Here is a 20284-nt window from a genome sequence, read left to right as displayed (position 1 = left end):
ACAAGCACTCATGCAATCCTGAACCCCCACTGATGCTATTACTTACTGACATCACTAATGGTCTGCAAAGAAATACAAATTAGTGTTGATAGGAAGCCTGAGAAAGCAACAGAGAGATTTACTGGTCAGGAAAACACTAGCTTTTCCTTTCCTTATTCATATTGTGGTTGGGCTGTCATGTAATGCAAATAACATCCATGACATTAGCCTGTATTTAAAATAAATGCTTCCTGTGGTTCTTAGATAACTTCATCACAGAGCACCTGAAAGTTTAACAAAAAAAATAAAAAAAAAAAAGGAAGGGAAAAGGTTGTTCATTGCCTTCTGTGCTGTACTGATACATGCTTGTCCTGCAGACATGAGTGCGTGGGCTGCACAGCTATAATTCTGGTTTCTGTATACCGTACCTTTAAATATGAGTAGGCAGACTGCTTGTAGGACTGGGAGGGTGTAAATCTGGAAAGACATTTAAGAGAAAAGGAAAAGAGATCCCTTTTGCAGTGTCATTCATGTAAGAAAGCACAAGATAGAACAGATTTAATGGGAAACACGTCACCCACCCTGAAACCCAGGTTCAGTGGTTATCCAGAGCAAGCAGTCTCAGATAAACTTCCTTCATCAGAATTGCTCTCTGAGGAAACCTCTGCTCCAAGAGCTGGATGTACGGAACAGCCACTTGGATGACCCTGCCTTAAGGCCAGCTGTTTCTGAGGCCAGCAGTTTCACAGTGGAACAGCGCAGCAATCGCCATGCATAGATCCTTCTGAGAAGGACTGGGTGTTCACTAACTGCCCGGCTGGTGGGTCTCCAAAACACCTTACAGACACAGTCTCCATGCAGAATGAAGGAAGCAATACTCTGGCCAGGGCTCTACTGCTGCTCCCCTGCCACACAAACTTGTGTTTTGAAATATCTTCAGCCCATTGGTGCCAGGGAGTCTCCTGCAGATGCTCTAAGACAACAGCCTCTAAGCACCACAGGGGGAAGAGTGGTTTGAGAACACAATTAAGCATCCTGTAGCTTATAGCTTCATCACATAGTTGGCTGCAGCTCAAGCTTGAAATGCCCACACTTGGATTTAGGAAGGGCTAAACTTGGCATAAATCTTGATGGGATGGACCATAGCCTAAGGCATCACCTACAGTTCCTATTTGTGCAGACTGAAATGGATGAGAGATCAGGCGCAATTTAAGTCCACAAACTAGCTCCTCCTCTGGCAGTCAGCCCATATCCATGCCCACATGCATGGGCCTGGGCACATACCACAGTGGTTCCATAGATTAACCTGTGTAGCACCTACACTTGGTTCCTTTTACCTGATATGATTTCCATGCTCTCCATACCCGTGCTGTTACTGTCGTTTTTCTCACCAAATCAAGAATCAGGACTTCACCAGAATCCAGTACCAAACCATTGCCAGAAGTAGAACATCATAGTCCTTCTGACTCCAGTGCTGCAGGCTTTGTCTGCTCAACAGCAGTGCTGGTCATGTTTGAATAATGACGTTATCTCTGTTAGACAAGCTATAGCCCAAAAATGAGTCATTGTGTTCCATCATCCTCTCCATGAATTTCAGCGGATTGCTGCGTATGTCTCCATATGACTGGAACTATTGCTTCTAACAGGTTCTTTTTCATTTGTTTGTTCAGTTTTTATTTGATTAGGTTTGATTGGGACATAGAGTCTTTGGGGCAAGAGATGGATATCTTGCTGTCACTATTCACATGTTTTGTGTTTTATACAAACACAAAATGGTTATGGTCTTTTTTAAAGTGCTACAGAGTGATGAGCAAAAAGAGCAGAGCATTCAGATCGTATTCATACTGGTTAGAACTGGGTTGCTGCAGAGTTGTGCTCTGTACTGTCCAAGAGTGATGTTGGAAGACTGTGGTCATGTTCATTATATGAGATTTGGGCCTATGTTTGGAATCAGTACTTACACAGAGGTCAGTGAGGGTCAGAAGATGTTGGCTGGTCTTGGTTACTCTGAAGAGTTTATTAATATAGTTCAGACATGAGAAAACAAGAGATTATTTAGTTGATCCTTAAAGAGAAGAGAGGAATGACACATTTGTTTCACTTGTTTCCACAGACAGAGGTCTTGTAGATGAAACAATTTGCCCCAGGATGAATCTTAGAGAGAGAGGAAGCACTCAGACACCCTTTTTGCTTGTCCTCTGCCAAACTGATGGAGATGATCTAAGAACATGGCATTATTGCACTTGTCATGAAATGCCAGCTCCTTCTTGCACGTCACAGGCTTGTTCCTCGTGCTCAGCTGCGCCTTCAGCTAAAGTATATTGGTGGGATTGTGAAGGTAATGAGTTTTGGAGTATTTTACTTCAGAAAGCGCCAGATTCAGTTCAGCTCTTGCTTTGAGATGTTGACAGTGGTTAGCATCTGTAGGCTGATAGGCAAATCACTGGTCTTCAGTTCCCTTTCTTTGACATGGATGTCCAAAAAACCACCATTCTTGCTGGCAGTAATTTGGACCCTTTCTGCCAGAGTCGGGCCTCATCTGCACCACCTGTTGTGCCAGTAAAAGCTGCCTTCTGTCAGCACAGCCTTTGTCCTCGCCCAGTGCTGAGGCCTAAAAGGGGGGTAAAACTTGTCTTTCTCTTAGGTGCTACCCCAAAATTACTTTTACAGCACCGTGCCACTAGCACAGATGGCAGAGGTTGTATATCCCTTGCCAGTCTAAACAGTAGAGGGGCAAGTCTCCTAGAATCCTACTGGGTCCCAAACATCCACAAGATCTGATCGCATTTTTAAATATCACTGGTTGCAGCAAATGGAAGCCTGGCCACAAAGCTCTAATCCATGGAGAGCCTGTGCTTCCTCAGAAAGGGAAGCATTTAGTACAACTCAGAAGGGTCCCCAGTGAACTGTTAACATAACTGACATAGTCCTACACACTTGGCATGCCCCGAAGTGAGTACATGAATAAATACCTTCAAAGAAACTGGGCTGATCAGGTGACAGAGGCAGACTCCAGACTAGGGCTGTGTAGGTGGAGAGCTAATGACCATACCCTGTCAGCCTGGTGAAGACAAGCCTTCTCTCTTCAGTGCTGTTGTTAACCTATTGCCAAAGGCACTCCCTGACATTGAAATTCGGGAACTATTTGCAAGCCCTCAGAAACACCTTGTGCAAAATTAATCCCCTGTTGAGTTTGCATTGGGAAATGCTATGAAGGGGAGAATGGAAACCCACTTCCTGAGGCACTGAAAACATGACCAGGCAATGCACCACAGTGCTTATTGAGAAACAAACTTTCTTTGGGACAATACAGCTTAATGGGAGCTTTGAGTTTCACCAGATTTTTTTTTCCCTTTTAAAGGATGGTGTCTAAATGAACTAGGATTCCTCCTAACAGTCTTTAATGTATTTCCATAGGGTTTGGAGGTAGTACAATATAGTTTATTCTTTTCACTTTCCTCTTTTTCCCCTTCATTACTCTCATTTCATTTTCCATCCATAGGTTGTACATGGGAAGTTGGTTTTGTGGTAGCAAAAGAAGTGGGCAAAATGTTCAAATTTATGGGTGAAGAGCCATTTTTTTCTCACCAGTGTTATATTTTCTTCTCTGCCTGGGTCTGTCAGAAGCTTCCTCTGAGGTCTCACCATGGTACCAAGCTTGTTTGAACACACATGTATGAGATGATAACTTCAGTATGTGTGCTTGTGCATGTGCATAACTGAATGTTTAGAAGAGAGGCCATGAAGTGAGCACCATTTCAAAGGCCCCTGTTTGTCTTGGCATCCTTCTCTCCATTTTTGTTAATTATTTGACGAACTCTTGCTTTGCCTGATGTCCTTCCAAAGGAGAGGAGTCTTCAGCCAACTGCGCACCATTATTCAAATGCTCAGTCTGTGCTCTGCAAAAGCCTCTTCAAAGCCCAGCCTGCTGCCCCTGTTTCTGTTTATCAAACAGCTGTGTTGAGATTGGCTTCGTTTGGTCAAGTTCAAGAAGCAGAGCTGCCAAAATTATGAGAGAGGGAGCAAGGGAGAGTGAAAATGCCTCTCACCTCACAGGGAGTGAGAAAAGGGAAAATGGCAGCCTCTGGTCCAGGATGTTATAAATAACCAGTTTGGCACTGCTGCACAAGAAACAGCTTGGCTAGCCTTCTCTTCTCCTTCCCCACTGGGTATATTATGTATTTAACCCTTTGCTGCATTTCTGAGGGAGCATTTCTGGTGTCAGCCAGAAGATCTCTGTCTCTGTAACCCTTTGCACACCACATACATCTCCAACATTACCTATAAGGTCAGTGGACCAAGCCTGAGTCAAAGCTCCTTGCCTCTCAAATGTTTACTCATGAAACAAGCTCTCAAACAGCAAAGCAAGTGCAAAATTAAGTAGAAGTTGAAAAGGCATGTGTTTCAGTTCCTTCATAGCAATAAACCTAACAAGAAAACTAAGAGGATGAGAGAAGAAAAAAATCTGTTTTGATTGAAGGACACATTTATTTACAAGGTTGATTGCCTGTTATTGCAAGAGACATGAAGATACTCCCTTAGGTTAGTTGCAGCTCAGGATTTGTGCAAAAACTCCTGAGAGTCTTTTTCAGGAGTGTAGGTAATAGGGAAGGGCAGTAGCTCAGAGATATCCAAGTAGAGGGAATGAGATTGACATTTGGAGGGATGCTGAGAAGGGACCAAGGAAACAGGACAAGGGGAAATAGTTTCAAGCTAAAAGAGGGGAGATTTAGATTAGATATAAGGAAGAAGTTTTTTTACAATACTGGTGGTGAGGCACTGGAACAGCCCAGAGACTTGAGTGGATAACCCATCCTGGGAGACATTCAAGGTCAGGCTAAATGGGGCTCTAAGCACCTGACTGAGTAGGTGTCCCTTTTCATTGCAGGGTAGTTGGATCAGAAGACCTTTAAGGGTGCCTTCCAACTCAACAGATTCTTTGGTTCTATGAAACACTTCAATATCTCTGTAGGTTTTTGCTAAATAGAGATTGCCTGTTGTAAGATGCCCCAATGTTTTATCCAGTCTGCAGTGTTTCTCAGTTTTGACAAAATGCACTCACCACCTCTGAAGTGTAAAGAATTTTAAATCAAAAGGGATTAGTGTTAAATCCACCAGTACCTCTGAGCACAGATCAATGCACTGTGTTTATTTGCCACGGGCACCAAGCTGTGCCAGGCAGAGTGATTAATCCCCACCTGAGGCTGAGGGATAAGCTCTGTGTCTCTACACTCCATGCTCAAGTCTCTGCTCAGCTCCGTTTTGGGGAATAAAGCCACAGCACAAAAATTTGATCATCATGGAGACATTGCAGATCTCACTCTGTGAGAGTTCAGGAGATAATACTCTGAGCAGATCTTTCTAAAATGCAAAGTTGCCAAGGGGCACATCTGGCAAAGCCACTTCTTTTCTAGCCTTTTTTTCCAAAGCAAACTTTTTCACAGTCCTCTTCTCCCTTTGAAACGGTTTTCTTACATCTCTTTGGATAGCCTGGACATCATTTGGATTCCTCACTGTGAAGTCCAAGGCAAGGCTCCCAGCAGTGCCTCCACATACTGACCTCTCTCTCTCCTTGTCAGCACTTTGGAAGGGTCTTCCCTGGGACCCTTTGTTCCAGCTCTCTCTGACCTTGGCAACCTTCTAAGAAAATCCTCGGGTCATCCGTCACACACTCTCTCTGCAACTTGATTTGGCCAACTCTCTTGTTTTCCATCCCCTCTGGTATCCTTGTCAATGTCCCAGATAGCACTTTTCCCCACTCCATTTGTCTTCATTTGGAGCCTCTAGCAATACCTCTTTGCTAATCTCTCCAAAATTCCTTTCACTCTGTTATTCTGTTTTGCGCAAGATCTAAGCCACCATTGGAAATAACCATCCACTCAGCTTTCACTTGCAGTACTCCTAGAAAAGCCTCTACATAAATGATTGTATTTATTCTGGATGTGAATCCTTTCCAGCAGAGGAAATTGGTCTGAAATTTTAGGCACTTCCTTAGGTTCAGGGTGGAGGATAAAAATTTCAGAGAATCTTTCAATTAATACCTATGCAAAAACATCTCAGTTTGAGTCTAATGCTCTTTGAATGTGGCCCTAAAACAGAAATCCTAGCAGAAGGGCAGTCCTGTGCCATCCTCAACAGAAAGATATCATCCATAAAAGCATAGAAATAGCAAATTTAAAGGTCCGAGATCCCTAAAATCTGAAGTAGGCTATAAGCTGAGTCTTTCCAAAGGAATTAAAATAGAGAGATACCACATGGAGTGATCCTGTCTTTGGTTGTTCCATTTCAGCCAGTGGGACTGATGAATCAGTGACCTTGACAAGCCGGTTTTAATGGACTAGTTTATAAATTCTAAACAGTAGGAAGCAACCAACCACCAAAATGCTCTCAGAGTAAATACTGCTCTCCTAAATTAGCAGTGCCCAGAGAACCTTCTCTTCTTCATATCTTTTGATAGTAGCTCTTGTAGATAAATATATCTGAAAAACTGCCTGTCAGAAAATGGGTCATATATCTCTGCTTGGAAGACTCGAAGCTGACATATTCATCTGGTGCAGAATGAGATATTCATGCTAGCTCAGATGGCCAAGAAAAAGAGCATAAATTATTACACGAAATTTCTTAGAACCACTGCAATAATTCTGCTGGTATCTGATCAGGTTCCCTCAGAAACAGCTCATTTGCCCTGGAAGCAGAGATGATGAGAGACGATCATTTGGGGAAATAAACTTATCATCTCAATGAAGCTTCTAAAGGACGCTCTTTTTTGACTAGTCTTGATCTTTAGAACTAACTAGAGTGCAGAAGATTGCTGAACTCAATAATTCTTAACTACAATTTGCCCCAGAGTAGAAAACCAGAAGAAGGCCATGCGAGGGGTAGATTCTGTGCTGTCCCTCAAGCTGAACACAGTTTTTCACACCGGAGTATCCAGTCTTTTACTTGTGGGATATTCCTTCAGTTTCAGGTTTCATTTGGAGTTTTCAGTAGCAAGCAGACTGTCTTATTTCAGATGTTTGTGGAATTGAACGGCAGAGAGAAAAATGCCAGGGCTCAGACCTTTCGCTTGAGAAACGTGAAACTTCCTTTTGATATATTTCTCCTCAAAACGTGGTATTTATTTAACAGGCTCCCTGACTGACTCTGGAAACCTGCTATTTTGACTCAAGAATTTTTCTCAGTGAATTATATTAGATAAATATAACCAAAGTGTGTGATTATGCTGGGTCGATTAACTCCTGATGTTGAAACAGGACCATTCCTTTGGCTGTTCTCACCAGCAATTTGTCACTGGTTTATGTTAGAAAAACCTCCCCATGACCGAGTGATGGAAACTTAAAAAAGCCATTAAATCTTGCCCCTGCAGTTAATTGTTCCCGATTTTGTGTATTGCACTTCTTCATGACTACACTTTCCCCCCTACAGTGAGGATGCTGGTGCCCTCTGCGAGGCCTGGAATTAACGGTGAGAGTTTCTCATGCACCTTTCCTGCATTGTTTGAACATGTCATAGAAATCTCGGATTCAATCTACTTTACTTTCCTGGAAGAGAAAGTCTGAGCTAAATCCTGCAGTGTGTTGACTGTCTTTAACTCCTGCTGTCAAATGGAGATCCCAAAGGAAGAGGTATGTATGGATCATGCCTCTTCCTATGTTTCATGAGTTCTAACTGATTTTTAAGCCCTGTTTCAGACATCTTATATCACACTCCTGTCATTTGTCCTTCAGTGAGAAGAAAATAGCAGTTTTGTCTCTGTTTCCACTTTCTTTTTCCCCAGCATGAGGCAACATCTCCAGCATAGTGAAAAGTTTCTTAGTCTGAATACTTACTAGTGCCACAGATGGACAGTCCTCATACAGAGTCTTCATTATACCATTATACTACTGCCAAAACTCTGTGAAATCACCCAAACTGATACATCTCATATTTGGAGGAGAAGCAAAATGCTATCTTGTGTTTACAAGTCTTTATTTTTTAATTATTTCATGGAAAGAAAAAAGGAAATTAAAAAAAAGATGGGGCTGATGTATTTATAGAGTCATAGAATCATTAAGGTTGGAAAAGATCATCTAGTCCAACCATCAACCCATCAGCAGAATAAGAAATAATATATGCTGGGCTAGGAAGTGTGAGAAATCCATGACTCCATATTGTGGCAACCAGGAAATGCCAAAATACAGTGGAGTGGGGTTTAATAATTATCATGGCTGTTTATTTCTAATCATTAATTGGTTCTGAACCCTATACTTCTGGCTTGATGTCAAAAGTCCACTAAGCAACAATTAATTTTGTTTGAGGAAGGTTCCTGGAAAGTGGGCAAGACATGTGTTGGCTGTTGGAGGCTTGCCAGGCATGAGGCAAACAACCTGCAGTGTCTGTAGGCATTCTATTTGATAAAATAAACTGTCTCAATATGTTTACATCAGGTAATAGAGGGTGACAACAGTAACACCAGACTGTTCCCAAAGTCAGAAGAATAAAAGGCATTTCTATGAATATCACACATATTATGAAGGCAAAGATTATTCACCAAAATTCCAAAGTCTTCTCAAGGGCTTTGGGGTCTCAACAGCAGACAAACATGACCTTCTGGGGAGAAGTTAAGGGTCTTTGCAGACTGTGTCACTTTTTGACACTAGGAGTGGAGGCAGAGGAAGAAGACCGTGGCACAAGGGAGTGAGAAAGTATTAATACTTTGCCTCAGTCCTTTGACCTCAGAGATTTCCTTGTATTTAAACCAAGAATAAGGTTCCCAGTGGTTTTGGGAAATGAATGGTTGTCAAAACAAATACCACCCCCTTGACACCCTCCCTCCTTCATTGTAAACAGTCTTTAATTGCTTAATGATAGCCTGCACCAATGGGAAATTGTGATTAATACTGTTTACCACTAAGAAACTCCCATTGCTTTTTTACCAAGGAGTCATTAGATTTGGGCTGTTCCATGGACACAGGGTTACCTTCCTTTCAAACAACAACTTAGGGAGCACACTGCTCACAGTTATTGCTCTACGATGGCATCCAGATGAATAAAATGAGGTCTCCTGCTCACTGGCCCTTCTCTACACAGCTCCACAAGCCTCTTAGATGCTAATAAACATTTCTGGCCTGATTTGCAGAACAGAGGCAGAAGGCAGGTATGGTTGTTTCGTTTGGTCAGTCCATCCCCTCTGCCTACCAAAAACACTGATCCAAAGCATTTCTTGAAATGCTTGACATGGCAAGCCGGACAGCTGGTTCTAAGAACCACTTCTTTGAAGTCATTTTCCCTCTTTTCAAATTGTGCAATATTTTGTGTTTTAAAATTTAATGGATTTGTGGTGTTTTGTTTTGTTTTGGTTTTTTTCTTTTTATTTCTTTTTCTTTATTCCTTTTCTATTGAAATCAGGTCCAAGTTGACTGGGCAGTTTAGAGGATTTGACTGAAGTCCCACGAAACATAATCACGATGTCCTGAACAGATAGAGGGCAAATTTGCTCAAAGATCTCTTATAGTGCGAATGGTTCTCCAGAAACACAAAAAACTCTTCCTATTTGTGATATCATTACTTATGAAACGCTCCCAAGCTGGGCCATTTGTTCCAGCTCATTTTTCCAAATCACTAGAATTCAGGCAGAGCTCATGGAGAAAGCCAAACAAATGTGTGTTGTTGGAAATATCACCACAGAGTCTAACTAGAATCAGTTTGAGGCGGGAATCAGGGGACCTTGTCTTGATTTTCACTCAAGCAATTGTGAGGCCAGTGGAAATTATCCAGCTGCTGGGCTGCAGGTTAGAGTGGCCTTCTCAGTGAAGCTCCTACTTGTCCTGCAAGTATGCCGAAATGCATTTAAGGCCTTCAGTGACTATCGAGACTCATAGAGGCTTACTTCCTGCATAACAGAAGCCACAGAATTTCATTGGGAAATCCCCTTGTTGGGCCCATAACTTCTGGCTAAGAATGAGTAAATCTTATGATGTCATGTTGGGGTTAAACTTTTCGCCCTTGCAGCAATACAGATTGGTTAAAAACAGCTCACTCTTTCTCTTTTCCTTTTGTTGTTGTTGAGTGTATTTGTAGAGAGTGTGGACCAAAAATTGTTGTTTTCCCCACGCCTTCTGTAGCACTTCTCTTAAATGATGCAATCAGCCTGGGCCACAATTGGGAACCAGCGATGTGCAACTTGATGAAATACATACAAGATCAAAGCTCAGATGGTTCCGAGCCAGCGAGTGGGAATGTGGGTCTGAACTTTCCCAGAGTCTGGAGGAGCTGGTTCAGCCCATTGTGAAAGCCCTGGGTAGTTTCCAGGTGCACATTTTCCTAAAACGTGGAGGTATTTAGATCATTATCTCTCATTTGAGCTTATTAGAATGAATTGGCTTCTCTGTTCACTACCATTATAACAGGTTCAATGATTATTTTTTTAAGAAACTTTTGTAGCATTATGGTCTTTGCTTGAATATGGACATCATGTTTAAAGATTGATGATGCGTAACGCAAGGTGAAAAGGGGTTCAAAACCTTACATGGGATCTTACTTCTTTTTTGCAGTTCCGAACAACACAGCAATGCCTGCCCAGCAGATAGCATTTACTCCAGCAGCTGCTGTAAGAGAGTTAATTCCTAAGGGGCATTAAGTACAGTACCAGCCAAACGCACCTCTGTAAATAAAAACCCTTACCCATTTATTAATTCATTATGTCATTAACACTGAGAATAACAAAATAAGCGTTAAACTTTTCTTAACGCTCTCCAGTGTTCTTCTTTTCACAGATTTATAACTTTGTCAAATTTTAATCATTTGAACCGAGACTTTCCATGTTTATGCTCTGACTCAGGCTTTTTTTTTTTTTTTTTTTTTTTTAAATTAATGTTTTAACAGCAGTCTGACTATTTCTGAAAAGAAAAAAGAAAAAGAAAGAAAGAAAGAAATGTAGGAAAATAAATTACTCTTCTAAACTGGACATTTTTCCCTGACTGTTTTTCTTGAAACAGTCTGAAATCTTAATGCTTTCGGGAAGAAACTTGAGAGGGAATAAGCTGTGGAAGAGGAAAGTGCTGTTATGGGTGGGTTAAGCCCCTGGACATGGCAACGTCCATATAGTCCTTACAGGTTGTAACAACTAAATGTTCTCTAGCCACTAAAGTCTCTACACATTGTGTCTGAAAAATGCCAGTCTCTATTCTAAACTTCTTACATGGCAGGCAGATAAATTGAAATCCTATACAGGATGCAACTGTGAACAACAGCAGTATTGGTGGTCACGGTAGTGGTTGCTCTTTGAGCTACAGAAAACTGCAGTGAGCTGCTGATCTAAATAAGTGAAGGCCATCGACATCAACTAGCCTCAACTTTCCTTTTTTTTCTTCAGTTTTCTCTGAAAGGCAGCTCTGTATCACTGCCTGGGGAGGCAGATAAGGACCATATATATGTTTTAAAAATAAGTTCATGGAGAAGTTTTGTGAGAGATACATAAAGAGCTAAGATCTGTTCTGTGACAATCTGCCTTTTAGAAAGATTACAAACTATATCTAAGTGATTGATTGTGCTGAGTATAGTGGCTTAGGCCACATTTCCTCCCAGAACTAGGAAGAGGAACTAGCATTTTGAATACCCATATATTTTTGCTGGCAAACAGAGAGATTGAAACATATCACGTCTCTTTAACCATCTGTTCTTGTATAGTAACAACTCCCTAGCTCTGCTAGTTGCACCCTCAATCCATGTGGCAGATGTGCAGCTTTCTTTCAGAGGTAGGGGGCTGTCTGACTGATGCAAGAGATTCATGCACACCCTCCCCACCTCCAATAGCATGTACTTACTCAGAGTAATCAAAGACCTAAGTCCACTGCAGTTTGTTCCAGTCCGTTGAGTCTGCCAGCCAGTACAGAAGAGGAGGTTCTGAATATGTTCTCAGATCCATTCTGGATTAGTTCCTCAGCACGTTAACCATGGACTCTTCTATTTCAAGTTACTGCTTCCCCACAGCCACCCTCTGAAAACCAAGAGGAAGCCACTCCCAATACAGGCTTGTTCCCTCTGATGTATTTTCTCATAGGGAGGCATGAAAGAGGAGAGGGGAGAAGGTAATCCAGACTGTTTCAAGAGCACTTTCTTTTAGGAAGATGTTAATTTTAAAAATGTATATTTCCTCAAAATTCCTAAATTCTTCATATCCCACCACTGGAACAAATGTTCACAGTAGCTGAAGTCAGTAGCACCGTATAAAGTTTGTAAATCAGGACTAGGAAGAACGACACCTGATTCTTCCCATATTTTTCCACCTTGCTCCCCAGTTGGTGGAGCTGGAAACCTCATGAGAGACCTTGTCTTTCTACCGATTTCCAGTGATAAATGAGTGTGGGCAGCTCTGGAGACATGGCTGAACATTCAAGGTGTTTGCTTTCCCCATGAACTTCAAGACCTCTCTTTGTTTCTGTCTGAATCAAGGCCTTTTAATGACCAGGATGTTGTAGTCCAACTGGTGGGTTCTGCTTTCCAAATTCTGCTGTGAGCAAAACAGGTGCAGCTTTTTCTTTCTTTTATTTATTTTTTTTTTTTTCAAAATTGATTACCTCAATTATTTCACTTTATTATATGAAGCCTGAGGAAAAGATGAAGTGCCCTAATTCCTGGCCACCTGCCAGCTGCAGCTCAATCATTAGAAATTACAAATTGATGCTGGTTGTTTTGTACCGTTGCATGGGAAGATTTATGTCTTTATGTAGCCAGTGCTGATGGAATAAATTAAGCTGGACATGAGAAAGGAATAAAGATTTACTCAGCGTTTGAAAGCCTGGCTTCAATGCCTCATGGAAGAGTGTGGCAAATATTCTGTAGACACGCAAATATATCACATATCCCTAACAAAGAAAACCTGGGTAACTTGCCATTAGAGCTGTGACATTTCACCCCGGCAGCCTCTCATTCCCAGATAAATCCTCAGGCTGCTGTGAAAAATACACTGTATTCTTCCAGTGTAGGAAATGTATACTGGTCTTCCCAGTGGCCAAGGTATTTTAGAAATGGACCTGAAATGAGACTCAGCTTCAGCTCTAGCTTTTCTTCAAGATGAATGATGTTGCCCATGTGAGAGGGATTGCATTCTAAAAATGAACTGAAAAGGAAAAATTGTTTTTGAATGACTCCTTACTTTGCTTTCTTGGGAAAAACAAGTTTAGTTAAAATCTGCACTAGGAGTTTTCAGGCCATTAGGGCCGTTCCTACTGGAGCACAATAGACTGTGGAAGGACAGAGACTCTAGAAGGGGACTATGCAGGAGGAGCAAGGCGTTGGAAAAGCCATGTCTCTCCATGCAGGCTCTGGCACATAGTAACCTGGACCAACCGCACAGTGCTTGCACCATGCAGTACTCTTCAGTAAACATACTGGCATGGTGATATTATTTTAATTTTTTATTTTGAGCAAGGGCCTGCCCAAGGAAAGAGACTAGACTTAAACAGATCATCTTTCCTCCAAGCTTGCTGCCAGAAGGAACTGAAGTTGGTTTTCGTTTGTGTTCTTTTGGCGAGCCAGCTCAGTGACTTAGAGTCTAGATGATGTGTTTAGAGCTATGAACAGGATTTTAGTCATTCTGCTTGCATGGACTGGGCTACATCAACCACCACTGTCCAGGCCTTCTCCAAGAGGAAAGAAAAAAAAGACATAGATTTGTTTAAATTGTCAACATTCCAAAAGTCACCAGACAAATCAAGGAAAGGAATGAGTTAATACCTGTATTTTGCCCAAAATACAACATGGTTAAAAGCTATGTGAGTTCTTTTATGGTTTAAAGATTCACCATCTTTTCAGAATATCTCACATGAGACTTGAACCTAAGATACGTTGACTCGTGCAAAAACATTGCTATTTGAGACTCCTTGTTGCAAGTGCATTTTTTCCCTTGGTGATTCATAGAAGGTTGTTTCTTGGATGACTTGTATTTCATTTTTTGCCTTCAAATACACGTATTGTATGAGTCCAGCTGTGAAGTCATTGAAATAAATAGTCCTTTTCCCTAGGCTGCTCATGGGCAATTTCTTGCTGGGATTTATCTATCCTGATTGGGCAGCATGGCCTTGTAGTTAGTTTTAAATTCACTCTCCATAAATGTTCTCCCTAAATTCACTTGTTTCCAGTCTGAAATGTGTTCCACCATTTAAGAGAATGCCAAAAGTTTTGGGATTGGATAAGCACAGGATTGAACCCAAAGTCATTTGCTGGAATGTTTAATGAGGAGCAAACATAAAGGGAGTGAGTCAAAGTGAAATTGCTGATTAATCCAAAAAGTATATGCACAAAAATCCATGTGTATGACTCATACAAGAGGGAGAGAGAGGCCCCGGATGAGTCCAACTTGCTCACTGTAAACTGAAAATAAGAGGAATGTCTTGGAAAATAAAATGACAAACATCTTTCCCTTGATGCGTCTGGAGCAATCTGACTCCTGCCATCTGCTGAGGCTTTGAGGAAAATGTTGAGAATGCTCCTTCCTTATGATATTTAGTTTTACAACCTTTCTGCTCAGATAGCAGTTCCTATTTAGGTACTATCAAAGTATGTAACTTACAGAGTACTCAGAAAACAAGACCTGTCTGTACCCATAGCACCCCTTCATGGACCCCTTGTCCATGTTGAAACAATAATAGGAACGTACTGAAATTTGAGACAGATTTTAGATAGCGAGGTTTGAATGTGTTGATGAAGCTGCCTCATTTTTACCTGTCTTTCCATGAGCAAAATCCTGAGTGAATTCTTAGAACTCCAGTGGTTATGCAAATTTGAATGGAAGACTTACATGAAGGCTTGATCTCCTGTTATGTTGAAGTATAGAAGCATTTAGTCCAGATAGGTATTCATCTCAGAACAACCTGGAGTAACATGCATGGCAAACAACAAGTTTTGATGTTTGTCTCTAGAATAAGATTCACAATCCAGTGTCACTCTTCCTATAATTTGCTTGATTTTAATGTTTTACTGTCTCCCTTTGAGCCATACTTGAGCTAACATTAACAGAACACACTCCATCAACCTTGATGAAGTGAGGCAAGTCCTTCAAAGTTCCTTAGTCTTACGTTGTTATCACTTACAAGTGCAAGTCAGCTTTATCACAGTAGGACTGCAGGCCTTGTTATCTAAGTTAAAGGTTTAAAAGTGGAAAGTTTAAAAGAGTATTACAAGGGATGTGAACTCTACATGAAATAAAAGGATGATTTTTTTCCCCTGAAGAAAATGCTTTATTGGTTAAACACTCGGACATTCCCTTGGAAAAGGAGTGTTTTTTCCTTTTTTATTTTTCCTTAAAGGGGAAAAAACAAGTACAAATTACATGTGCTAGAAAATGCCAGCCAATAATCAGTAGATGTAATTCTGCAAAGTGTCAGTGGCAAAATCTTTCTGCGAGAAGCACAAGGCCAGTGTTGAGGCCAATTCCTTCTGGGTAACCCAACCAAATCCCGCAGCACTGTGCTGCAAACTGTCCAACCCTTCTCTTGCCTCCTGCCTCAGAGGCTGACCTTCATAGAAAAGTATTTTACTTCTCACATCCACCCCAGAAACTCAGCTCCTGCTATTAAATAACTGAAATGTTTTTGAGACATTCCGATAAGGCCCTGAGCCACCAACCTCAATGCTACCAAATTTCAGGCAAGAAGTCCCTTCTGGCTTCACTCCTCTTGAGTGGGCTGAGGTTAGAATCTGTAATTGTGGGTTACAAGTGCAGAAACAGAGAGAGCAAGACCAGAGCCTTGTGGAAAGGAGGCCTTAAATGTGATATGAAGGGAAATGTCTGGATTCAGCTGGCCTTTATTTTTAATAGCTGGCACGGGAGGATATTGTGATTCTTCTCTTTTACAGACTTATTTGTCCACTGAGGGAGAAAAACAGTGAGAGAATGAGTGACACTGGAACATCGGCCTTAGTAGGTAAAATAAGTAGTTTCCAGCCATTTTAGAATGGTATTTCTCTGAAGAAATGCTGTACTGCATTGGCTTTGATACTTTGGACTGCAAGGGTGGAAACCAAATTAGCATCAGAAAGGAAGACGTGTGGGTTGCTCCAAGTACAACTGATATGTTTCATGTTAACATTATGAGAGCGGTGCCAGAGATTTTTGCTGTCACAGTAACCAAGCAGTGGAGATAGGTAAGATGCCCAGGGAAATGGCACTGAAAACATGAATTGGAGTCCAGATGGCTCTCCTGAAACAGAGACTGAGACATCTTCCTTGCTGCTTCTTTACAAACAGGGCCATGACTGAAAATCAGTGCAATTAGCTGGATGACCTAGAAAAAGGCAGGAGTCTCTCTTTTCAGAGTTTCTTTTGGTTGGACCAAAGACCCTTTCACAGAATCACAGAATTACCCGGGTTGGAAGGGACCTCAAGGATCATGTAGTTCCCCCCTTTCATGAGAAGAATCCAGCAAGAATTTCACAGCTTACTGAAAAGTGGTCCGTTGCAATCTGTCTGAATTGAATGCAGTGTTTCACATTGGTCCTGTAATTGGTCAGTCCTCACATTGGTCAGTGTAAGCCAATCACATTCCTACCTAAGGACTCCAGGGAGTTAGTGAATATTGATTGAGTTCCTAAGATACAGGTAATCACATTGACACAAAGTATCATTCAGCAGCCTGAATATCTTAAAAACCTGGATCACTGATGTTAATGTGTCAGAATCATTAATGTAATGTGACAGAATAACTTCCAAACACCTTTGGCCACAGATACCAGTCTTTCTTTTGTTTTTTGTAGTTGTCTTTTAAGAACTATTTGTTCTCTCCTGTAGTCTGGTGTAAAGTGGCCAGCATGTAGGCCCTAATCCCTGCTGCCCAGAATAAAAACTAGTTTCTTGCCCTCATTTTCCTTCGTGGCCCAATCCAGTCATGGCATTTCCCCTAGCCAGGAAGGCAGACAAATGAGTCATGAGGGAGCCTACTGTTACAAGACTCCATGAATCTCCTTGCCCTGAAGAGCTTTACAGGCATTTCCCCCCCTCAAGGGACTCAAACTCAGAATCTCCAAATGCACTTACCCTCTGCCAGCCTAGGTCCTGGGAACTTGAGTTTATTCCCAAACTCAGATGTTCCAGTTGACAGCATTAAGCAGTGGCTGCCAAGCCAACAGGCCAGTGAGTTAATGGGTTTTATTAAAAATAAATAATGATTTTTAAGCAAAGCTGGGTCAACTTTATCTTCATCTTTGAAACAGAATGGATATCAAGTCTTTGACTAGGACTTCGCTCTTTACCTGTTGATACATCCAGAATTCACATTAAGCACCACCTTGCTTTGATTTCTTTTGTGCTTTTTGTTTCTTTCTTTCCTAACTGGTAGGAAATTGATTTATTTAATTTTTTTTTTCTTTTGCATGAGCTCTAAGGAATTATTTTTAAGCTTGAGTGCAGTAAGACAGACAAGATTTTTGAGATGTGTGTTTCAAGTAGGCATTCATATCCATATTTGAACATCTATAGAAGTTGGCCTGTCGCACAAAGTTAAAACACCTACTGATGTTCATTCTGGATGCATTCAGCATGAATCTAGAAATCAAACTGCAAGCATTTTGTGTTGAACCTCTGGGCTAAAACATAAAGTTTATGTGATATTTAGGTGCTAATGAAGACTGTTTCAATCCAAGTTTCTTTTTAAAATACTTCAGTTTATTAAGCTATTAAGAATATTCCCCCTGAGCCCTCTATGCCTCAAAAGATGTGTTTCTTTTTTTCCTGTGAGTTTTTAGCCATAGCTCTTCTTAGACTGGAGATGGTTAATATCTGAGAAATAAGAGTTCCTGGTAATGGCAGAGTGAAGAGCAAAAGCTGTAAAATGTTTCTACAGTGTTGTCTTGCTGACTGTTTCTAACATGTAACAGAGCTTTTAAAGGGCTTTTAAAGGGAGTCATTCAGCCAGCTATACTGTGTCACTTTCCACTTCACAAATGGGATTTTTATGAACGTCTGGGAACAGCTCTGGAAAACGTAGGAGTGAGTATTGAAGGATGTATAATGGACCACAGGAAGGAAAACACTTTGCTATTCAGTCATGCACTCAGAATTTACCTAATACCATCCTGTTCAGCAGTTTTTAGGTCAGGTATGAACATAGCCAAGTTCCACCTGCAGAGCCCTGAGAAGTCCAGGTCACACTGATCTCTGCATGCTGTACCAGTGCAAAAAAAACCAAAACCTAAACACCTCTCACATGTCTGGCATCCTGGCAAATGTCCCAGGAGTCTTGGAATAAGTATCACAGATAGGGCAACAGATGTTCTACAAGTCTATGTGCAAGGTGCTGCATTTGAATCAGGGCAATCCCTGGTGTGTATACATGTACAGACTGGGGGAAGAACTCATTGGGAGCAGCCCTACAAAGAAGGACTTGGGGGTTCTTGTGAATGGGGCCCCAAGCAACCTGGTCTAGTGGCTGGAAACCCTGCCCATGGCAGAGAGGGCTTAGAACTTGATGGTCTTTAAGATCCCTTCCAACACAAGCCATTCTGCTATTATGTGATTATGGCAGTCATTGGAGGTAGATGGTGAACTGATCAAGATCTTTCCTGATGAGCCGGAGAAGCTATATGTTTCTCATCAGATACAAGCTAAATAACTGGAAGAGCTTTCAGCGGTCAGGTCAGACAGTTTAAGTGTGACTATCTTCAAATATGCTTTGGCTTTCCAAGTAAATATCATCTAGTCTCGGCAGCTTCTGAGGGTGGTTTGATTCCGATTCTAACCAAAGGCTATGTTCTCTTCAGTGACAACAGTCCAGTTCAAAAATAACTTTGCTGATTTCAGTGATTTAACTCTGGATTTGTGCCACTCAGCACAAAATGTGAATCTGTTCTCTCAGGGACTAGCTGTCCAAGCAGAGTTTATGTGTGGTACCCATTCAAGTCACTAAGAATAAAGAACAGCAAGTTAGGGTGGCAGTGACCCCCTTACTGCCTCTTTTGAGGACCGAGAGGTCCCACAAAGTCAGCCATCCAAAGCACAAAGTTGGCTATAAGCAATCCAAAGGGCCCTCTTTTCCCAATGCAGAGAAAATAGTTCATTGGGCAGCCCTGAAATGTATGGATCATGTTTAGTCTACATGCTTAAAAATAATAATAATGTTCGGGCCAGGAGGAATTTACAGGCTTCGAGGACCATGGAAAGCAACTACCTTAGACTGAAAATATTCCAGAGAGACTCAGATAAGCTCCTCCTCATCCTATTAATTCATCAGACTTGGCCATGCATCACTGGCCCAAAACAGCACCCTTTCCTAGGCAATAATCTCTCTCTTCAGGATCCTTCATGAACTGTGCCAGATTCCTCCCAGCCTGTGCAAAGTTGATTGGCATTGGACATCTGCCAAACAGCCAGCCTTTCCTCGTGGGATCCAAGTTCTCAGAGACCAAAGAATCTCTTCCAGCAGCATGAAGCATAGGGCACTACACTGTTATTTATATGAAGCTCAGATCCTCAGTATCCTTTTTATGGGGTAGGGGATATGTCTGAGATCACACTCTTCAGAGGATCACATCACTCTGAAGCTAAGAATGTTGGCCTCAAGATAATTAGCCCAGACACATTTCAATGGCAAATCGTATTTTTCACAGTCCGAACAGCCAGACGTGTTTACCTCAATTCCCAGGATAAGCAAAAGTTAGAACATTGAGACACTCACCATCATTCAGCTTAGAGGCTTAACCTCTTTGCTGGGAGCTAATTTGGGAACACTAAGCAGCATATCAAGGCCGTCTCAGCAATGCCATGTGCAGCTGCAAAAAGCCATTCAGAATCGCAGCTGGATGCCTTATCTTAACAGCTGCCATAAATATTCCATCCCTCTTCTCCCATGTTGGAATAGGCGACTGAAGATTTAAGAACATTGATGGCAATATGTGGTCTGGAAAAATGGATAATCATTTTAAGAATGGTAACTTTGATTCCCTTTAATTTATCTATTGAACTTTGGAGCATTTGGAAAAACAAATTCCCAATTTGTGATTCCAAATAAACTTACTCCATGACAGCATCTGTTACGACTGTTACTAGGCAGACAGCATTGAGCTCTTGTAATGTCTTTGGAACCTTTGGGTGAAAGAAGCTAATTATTTATTCTGGACAGGAAAATGCACTAACTCCTCTCAAGTTCACTTTATGGATGTTCACTTAAGAGCAATGAAAGTCAAGGTGAATTCAGGCAGCTCTGGGGTTTGTAACACTATACTTGTAGAGAAAGCCAAGTTCACTGCTGAAATAAATGAGAAAAACTCCACTGAGGTCAATGGTTCCACCATCACTGATGTCAGCAGTAGAGCCTGGCTGTGTATGTGCAGA

At 41.5% G+C, this 20284-nt stretch overlaps 1 long non-coding RNA gene across 2 annotated transcripts in view; it reads left to right on the top strand.

The window, feature by feature from the left end:
- The window catches only part of LOC116653662, a 424305-nt gene that overhangs the window by 294661 nt on the left and 109360 nt on the right, over window positions 1-20284 (top strand). The gene's annotated exons all lie outside the window — the stretch shown is intronic.

Source organism: Coturnix japonica, chromosome 7 (assembly GCF_001577835.2).
Source record: "Coturnix japonica isolate 7356 chromosome 7, Coturnix japonica 2.1, whole genome shotgun sequence".
NCBI lineage: Eukaryota > Metazoa > Chordata > Aves > Galliformes > Phasianidae > Coturnix > Coturnix japonica.
This window is presented reverse-complemented; position numbering and strand designations above follow the sequence as displayed.